A 9,035-nucleotide genomic window follows, 5' to 3' on the forward strand; every position below is an offset into this window, starting at 1 on the left:
AAGGTTTACTGCTTCCATGCAGTGGCGTCGGTAGGGCCGGGAAAGGTTCGATGGATGTGAATCGCAAATCCGTCTTAGGTTTAGATTATTAGCATAAAATTGTATACGCGGACTACAAATATCTCTAAACGAATACGAAATCTGCTAACAAATATTGATGTATCCAATCTCACTGCTACCTGAACACATCTCTCTACTCTAACCACATGACCAATTGACCACACAGACACCACACGTCAGCGAAGAAACGCAATCTTTGAAGTGGGCGCTTAATAGCTCTCTCGTGAACAACAATAAATCACGGACCAGTGGCGACTGAGAGCTGTGCAATCACACAACGCAAAGTGGAATAAAGATAGAGGACCTGCACTCCGATCGTACCTATGCCATTTTCCATTGGAAGGTGTTGATTTGTGCCCGTTGGTCATCTTTCTCTATAGCTCCGTTAATGATTGTGCGCTCAATCTTGCCCCAGGTTCGCATAGGTAGGTTATCATCTACAGACCAGGTGGGAATGGCAGCCGTTGTTTTGTGCTATATCTTCCATTAATTTATTCATTAGTTGAGAAAATTTGGAGCTCGTTGAATGCATTCGCGGCACCACTCGCTATCATGACTAATTAATGAGTTTTTATGCTGATTTCAAAACGAGATTGTTCTCAATAGGGGTATTAGACGGTTCATGCTCACGGTTCAGCAATGGCTGATTGGAAATAGATGTGCTGTGGGATTACTGCTTTTATGGGAAGAAAGTAGCTGCCGACATTCAAATGCAGGGTATTATGACTGAATTTTGGTCAAACACGATTGCGTAGAAATTTATTTTTTATTAAAAAATCAATGTTTTTCCTGAAATTCAATTCGAACGAAATATGAAAAAATGAAAAATATTCAGCTAAGCTTCCGGTTGACCGAATCCGAACTGCCGGGTCTTTCGTTTTACCCCTAACATCGGATTCTGTACAGCTGTATCGTCCACTTTGTTCGCCACAGCCGACTGCCTTCAAATACTTTGCGCTACAAACAGTTTGTTGGTTCTTCTTCGCGGTCTGCTTGTCGATGGCCCAAAATTTCTCGTTTAGGGGAACTAAGTCCTGTTAGGAGGTGATTTTTGGTATGGTTTAGATTTTTACATTAGGTCGTCAAGATTAATTAAGACCTGTTTTACTACAACATACTGGTTTCACCACGATCAGAAAATCTCGCGAATTCTCCATTAACTCACTTGGGGAACGATTAACGGAACATCAGGACGGTTAAATTCGCACACAGGTAACTTGCATTCTCATTATTGGCCTCGTACTTTGTTCATGGATACAATGTCGGGTGGCAGCAATCGGTGAAGAATAGCAGACGTGCCAATTTACACTTCCACTCGTAGGAGTAAAATGTGCGTTGTTGCTGGCAAATTCTTTTGCAATTGGGTCATTAAATGAGAAAAAAATCTATTTTTATTACATACATCGATAAAGCTGATTTTCGTGATTGCAACAATGTTTTTTTCCAACTCAGAAAACGTGAAAATAACATTAAAATTTGAAATAAAGAAATATGTTGACAGTCCGGATTTGACACTATCAGAAGCATTTGACATATCGAATTTCACGACAAAAGATGCCCTATCAGAAAAAATTTATACATGTTTTCCTGGTTTTCCCGTGGGGTTATTTTTATTTGACATAAACACCTAAGACAAGACGTGACAATCGGCTTCTTATTTTTCCTTCGGCATTCTTCTTTTCGCACATTTTCACCTTGTCGAAATCTTCCGAACAGTGTTGCTATTTTTATTAATGAAAATATAGTCTTGTTAATTTATTTTGTGCCGACAATATTTTGTATCTTCAATTCACTATATTGATGGAGGACACGTTTTTTCCATGTCATGGGTGTTTAGTAAGGTTTGATGAAGCCATTTTCTGAATAATTTTAGATTATAGTGTGGTTTCTGTCTTATTTTTGTTAAAGTTAATCAACCACGTATACGGTAAATGCATGATAAATACTTGTTTCACTTTGCCGCGCAATTTCAGTTCAATTTAGTCATTTTTAGTTTTTTAACGATAATAATTTTATTTGTCAAAAGTAATGACAATCTTTTCCTATAAATATAGCAACACTGCAAAACATCATTTCGATATCCCTGCAGTAACATTACGTACGGTGCAAAACGTCAGAATCGACCAATCAGGAGCTGGAACATTCTGATATAAAATTGGAACAAAAACGCCCCCCGCCCTATTGTCACGTCTTGTCTTAGATAAACACCATCCAATGCATATAGTTTTTTTTCATTTTGGGGTGTTGTCTTGATAGGCTAGATGTAAACAACCGCAGTTTTGCTATGTATGGTTGCCAAGTTTACGAAAGATTTATTTTAAAAAACGAAAAAAATGTTTTTACGTATTACAACGATTTTTTTAATAATGTTATATTATGTATATTGGACCTAAAATTGGAGGTGCGCGCCGCGCCGCTGATTTTAGGTAAAAATAATCAGCGCGCTGGCGTCTCGCCGGCAATCGGCAGCGTGGCGCACACCTCTACCTAAAATTTATGGAATGGCACGGAAAATAACATACACAATTCTTAAACTGACACTATCGTGGAACTGGTAAAATTGAAATTTCATTTGGAATTTCAACGTGTAATTTCACATGAAATTTCACGTGATATTAACATGAAATTTCACGTGGAATTTAACGCGATATTTTACGTGAAATTTCACGTTAAATTCCACCTTGAAAATCCGCCTGTGAGATTTCACTTATAACTAATAAAGTTGAAATTTTACGAGGAACTTTACGTTGACGTTCATGTGAATTTTCACGTAAAATTTCACATGAAATCTATCGTAAAATTTCACATGAAATTCCGTATGAAATTTCAATTTTACCAGTTCTTCGTGATATTTCACTTAGAATTTCTCGCGGAGTTTCATGTGAAAGAGACTAATGCGTGATAGAAACCTGGTACATCACAAGGAAGCTATGAGGATATCTTAAACTCCGGGTGGGAAGAGAAAAGTAGTGTTAGATGCACTTTCTACGGTCTTCAACCGAATCCCCCAATTTTTGCTAATGATCGCCTAAATGTTGAGTAGAGTCAGGTTAAGTTGGTCAGTTCGTTTGGCGAGGTCGTGCGATGGTATTTTTGCACTGATTTTGACAAACAAGCATTTTATACCGGGCTAAATATGATAAATCCACTACGGAGAAGGTACTTTTTTCGATGTATTTGAAATTTGGGGGTACGATAGATCACTATATTCGAGGTTAAATAAAACAATGTACACACCTAGAAAAGAAGCGGTTCAACTTTTATTTGAAGAGAATGAATAATCAACCATAAATGAATCAAAAATCATGAAATCGCCGAAGGAAATATTGAAAAAAACATGTTTAAGAAACTGGCTTTGTACTTGCGAATGACTTCTTCGGTGCTCTCGCCGTCGCCAGGGTGTGAAATAGAAGTTGTGCATTCCGGCTCACGCGGATGCTTAGCTGTGCGACAATCACATCTGCGTTTCGGAGTATTTTTTCGGATTCCTTTTCCTTCTTTTTTTGATCATATTTTTTTCGATTATCTACTTTAATAACACCTTAAATTATTATATTGTTAACACTCAAGAAATATTTGACATGCTTTCATTGATGACAAGCGCTTTTCTTTCACACGAGCACGCAATGTTTCGAACGGAACCTTGAATTGTTTGGAAGCTGATCGAATGCCGGGGCCATCTTAAACACATACAATTGCGTTATTTATGTCCTCTTTACCTCGTTTTGACGTTTCTCGCACGAAATTACGCACAATTTTACTGTCAAAATAATTCAAACCAACACAAAACACGTATTCTGCATTAATTTGTACGTAAGAAAAAACTCACTAGAAATGGGCATTGTTTAATCTTTCCTCTGTTTCAACTTTCCTCGGTTTCCCCTACACATACTGTACACTCTGACTAAGGCAGTGTCGAAAATGCATCTGAACGTAGGAGAGCCCTGGACCAGTTAGCGATTGGGATAAGTTGACGGAATCCTCTTTTCTCCGTTTTTATTATACATACAGCACTGCCTCTCGTTGTGTACCTCAAGTAATGTGAAACATATGTTCCAATGTGTTTTTGTTGCAAAACATTTTGTTTTGTAGATGTTGTGGGCGATATTGTGTCTTCAAGCATAGTTTGTAAATTTTCCTAATTTTAAACATTTTATGTTATTTAAGCTGATTTTAAATCTATTCCCCGAATAATTATAATTTTCGATTGCGCGTGAAAAGCTCTTTCAGACGCCATATAGTTATTACACATATCCACAGTATTTTATTTTAAATCCTTTTTTATAAAAAAATGCGGTTGGGGTAAGTTGGCGGTGACGCACGCGGGGCAAGTTGGCGGTAGTATTTATAGTGCTAAAATAGTCATCAAATATTTTCATTTCTGGAATTCACTCCTAAGTCAGAGAATCTTTTTCTTTTGTATCTCGTCAATGCAGGGGACATTTACTTCGGCCAATCACCTGAAGAATTTCAAAAATTTGCTTTTGAATATGCAGTACGCGTCGAAGTTAAAATACCGGGGTTTTGAGACTGAAACTATAATGGCAAGTGTCGAATAATATAGTTTTATTGAAAAGACAATCAGAACATATACCCCAGGGGCTGGGGTAAGTTGGCAATTTTTCCGCGTCACATATTTTTGTCTCTAAAAATGGAAACAATGCATCAATTTTCGTCAAAAAAATTTTTTCGAGATTGCATCAAATTTTGACGCTTTATGCATTTTAAAGTCATTTGGCATCAAACATACCAGCTCGATTTTGAAATTTTCCCCCTTTTGAACAAAAAAAGTCCAAAAAAGAATCTTCGTTAAAAAATTTTTTTCACGAGATTCCTTCAAATCTCGACGTTTCATTGCAAAAAAAATGCAAATTCGATTTTGAAATTTTCCTCTACTCCCCCCTTTGAACAAAAATCATCAAAAAAAGTCAATCTTCGTCAAAAAAAATTTTTCGAGATAACATCAAATTTTGACGCTTTATGCATTTTGAAGTCATTTGGCATCAAAAATACAAGCTCGATTTTGAAATTTTCCCCCTTTTGAACAAAAAAAGTCCAAAAAAAGAACTTTCGTTAAAAAATTTGTTTCTCGAGATTCCATCAAATCTCGACGTTTCATGCATTTTAAAGTCATTTGGCATCGAAAATGCAAATTCGATTTTGAAATTTTCCTTTACTCCTCCCTTTGAACAAAAATCGTCAAAAAAGTCAATTTTCGTCAAAATTTTTTTTCGAGATATCATTAAATTTTGACGCTTTATGCATTTTAAAGTCATTTGGCATCAACATACCATCTCGATTTAGAAATTTTCCCTCTTTTGAACAAAAAAAGTCCAAAAAAGAACTTTCGTTAAAAAAAATTTTTCTCGAGATTCCATCAAATCTCGACGTTTCATGCATTTTAAAGTCATTTGGCATCGAAAATGCAAATTCGATTTTGAAATTTTCCTTTACTCCTCCCCCCTTTGAACAAAAATCGTCAAAAAAGTTAATTTTCGTCAAAAAAATTTTCGAGATAACATCAAATTTTGACGCTTTATGCGTTTTGAAGTCATTTCGCATCAATAATATCAGCTCGGTTTTGAAATTTTCCCCCTTTTGAACAAAAAAAAAGTCCAAACAAGAACTTTCGTTAAATTTTTTTCTCGATATTCCATCGAATCTCGACGTTTCATGCATTTTAAAGTCATTTGGCACCGAAAATGCAAATTCGATTTTGAAATTTTCCTCTCTCCCCCCTTTAAACAAAAATCGTCAAAAGTCAATTTTCGTCAAAAAAAAAAATTTCGAGATTGCGTCAAATTTTGACGCTTTATGCATTTTGAAGTCATTTGGCATCAAACATACCAGCTCAATTTTGAAATTTTCCCCCTTTTGAACAAAAAAAGTCCAAAAAGAACTTTCGATAAAAAAATTTTTTCTCGAGATTCCATCAAATCTCGACGTTTCATGCATTTTAAAGTCATTTGGCATCGAAAATGCAAATTCGATTTTGAAATTTTCCTTTACTCCCCCCTTTGAACAAAAATCGTCAAAAAAAAGTCAATTTTCGTCAAAAAAAATTTTCGAGATAACATCAAATTTTGACGCTTTATGCATTTTGAAGTCATTTGGCATCAATAATATCAGCTCGATTTTGAAATTTTTCCCCTTTTGAACAAAAAAAAGTCCAGAAAAGAACTCGTTAAAATTTTTTTTTTGTGATTCCATCAAATCTCGACGTTTCATGCATTTTAGTCATATAGCATCGAAAATGCAAATTCGATTTTGAAATTTTCCTTTACAAAAATCGTCCAAAAAAGTCAATCTTCGTCAAAAAATTTTTTGTGAGATTTCATCAAATTTTGACGTTTTATGCATTTTGAAGTCATTTGGCATCAAAAATACCAGCTCGATTTTGAAATTTTCCCCCTTTTGAACAAAAAAAGTCCAAAAAAAGAACTTTCGTTAAAAAAAAATTTTCTTGAGATTCCATCAAATCTCGACGTTTCATGCATTTTAAAGTCATTTGGTATCGAAAATGCAAATTCGATTTTGAAATTTTTCTTTACTCCCCCCTTTGAACAAAAATCGTTAAAAAAAGTCAAGCTTCGTCAAAAATTTTTTTTCGAGATAACATCAAATTTTGACGCTTTATGCATTTTGAAGTCATTTGGCATCAATAACATCAGCTCGATTTTGAAATTTTTCCCCTTTTGAACAAAAAAAGTCCAAAAAAGAACTCGTAAAATTTTTTTTTGTGGTTCCATCAAATCTCGACGTTTCATGCATTTTAGTCATTTGGCATCTAAAATGCAAATTCGATTTTGAAATCCCCCTTTGAACAAAAATCGTCAAAAAAAGTCAATTTTCGTCAAAAAAATTTTTTCGAGATGACATCAAATTTTGACGCTTTATACATTTTGAAGTCATTTGGCATCAATAATACCAGCTCGATTTTGAAATTTTTCCCCTTTTGAACAAAAAAAAGTCCAAACACGAGCTTTCGTTAAAAAAAATTTCTCGATATTCCATCGAATCTCGACGTTTCATGCATTTTAATGTCATTTGCCATCAAACATACCAGCTCGATTTTGAAATTTCCCCCCTTCGAACAAAAAAAGTCCAAAAAAGTTAACTTTCGTTAAAAAAATTTTTCGAGATTGCATCAAATCTCGACGTTTCATGCATTTTAAAGTCATTTGGCATCGAAAATTTAATAAAATTCAGAGATGTTGCCAACAGTCTGCCCTTTGATGCATCGTGTTCTATTTTGCAACACCGCCAACATCACCCCGGTTTCCCCTACTGTCAAAAAGTGCAGCCGAAAGAGCATTAAGTTTCTGTGAGGGGTAGTATAGGAGAAAGTCCACGAAAAGTAGAGCACTAGAGTGATGTAATGAAAAGCTTATGCGATTTTCCGTGATACCAATTTGTATGTAATCTTTATCAGGGTTGCCAGATTTACTGTTTTTGTCTCCGCAAGTCTGTGTGTAAATAGTCTGTAGTCCAAAGTGATTTCCGCTGTGTTTGTAATCAAAGAAGTAGAAATCGGGTTAGCGGAAATTGGATCCGTAATACGAAAATGGGGTATGCAGAAATATAGTGTTCAGAATTGCGGAAGTTATAAATTTGGAAACAAAGTTGCTAAATGCGGAAAGTCGCAATGCGATTTCAGAAATACGATATTCAGAAATGCGGAATTCATAAAAGTTGAATCAGAATTGCGGAAATAGGCAATGCGGGAATTCAAGTGCGGAATTCCAAAATGCGGTAGTCATAAATGTGGAATTAAAAATGCGTACTCTTGAAATGCGATATACAGTTTCAAAACGCGGAAATCAAAAATACGAAAATCAGAAATGTAGACATAAAGAAATGTAACATAAAGACCAATCGCAGCAAGGCGTAAATCTCCGATCAACATGGGGAACGAGCCATTTGAGCCAGACACCACTGGTTTCTGATTCCAGGGTATGTGAAAATCTGGTACGCATGTTAGACACTGTTAACGAACTGCCAGATCGCATTCATTGCAATTGAGTGAGTTCCAGCCGGTCATTTTTTTTGACAAATGATTCAGACAAATCAGACAGAAGTCCACGCAGGAACGTAGCCCCCTTGTCCAAATATTTCCTAAATAGATAAAAAATATTCACAAATCAAAAAATATATCTCAAAGAGTTTTTTGTATCGTTGATGGCCTAGAAATGTTGGAACAAATTGATGTCAAAATTGTGCAGAACGAATTTGATAAAAGAGTAAAGGGCGAACACGAAATTATTGCGACACCGAAAATGTCATGCCAATTTTCTTGTAATGTTTAAAATCAAACCAAAATTTTAGGGTAGTTCTATACATATATTAACTTAAAAAATCAAAAGAAAAGTTAATCGATGGAGCCTTAAGTGTAAAATTGAACGCATTTGCGCTTGATGCCCTCCATCAAAGTCTTTACAGTGTCATCCGGTACCAGTTTCTCAGTTTTTTCCATTTTCTTAACATGTCCTTCTCGTCTTTGACTATCTTCTTGCTCTTCCGAAGTTCCCGCTTCATCATTGCCCAGCACTGCTCCACCGGGCGCAGCTCCGGACAGCTTGGCGGATTCATGTCCTTTGGAACAAAATGGACAGAATGGGCCTCATACCACTCCAGGACACTTTTAGAATAGTGGCATGATGCCAAATCTGGCCAAAATAGCGGAGCTTCGTCGTGCTGCTGCAAGAACAGCAAAAAGTGCTTCTCGAGGCACTCAGATTTGTAGGTCTCGCCATTTACTGTGCCCTTTGTCACGAAAGGCTCACTCCTCAGTCCGCAAGAGCAGATGGTCTGCCAAATGAGATATTTGGAGGCGAACTTCGACATTTTCTTCTTCTTAAATTTGTCGTCCACATAGAACTTGATCTTGCCGGTGAAAAACTCCAACCCCGGAATTTGCCTAAAATCGGCTTTTATATACGTTTCGTCGTCCATCACACAGCAGCCATATTTTGTCA

Source organism: Topomyia yanbarensis, chromosome 1 (assembly GCF_030247195.1).
Source record: "Topomyia yanbarensis strain Yona2022 chromosome 1, ASM3024719v1, whole genome shotgun sequence".
In the NCBI taxonomy this organism is placed as follows: Eukaryota; Metazoa; Arthropoda; class Insecta; order Diptera; family Culicidae; genus Topomyia; species Topomyia yanbarensis.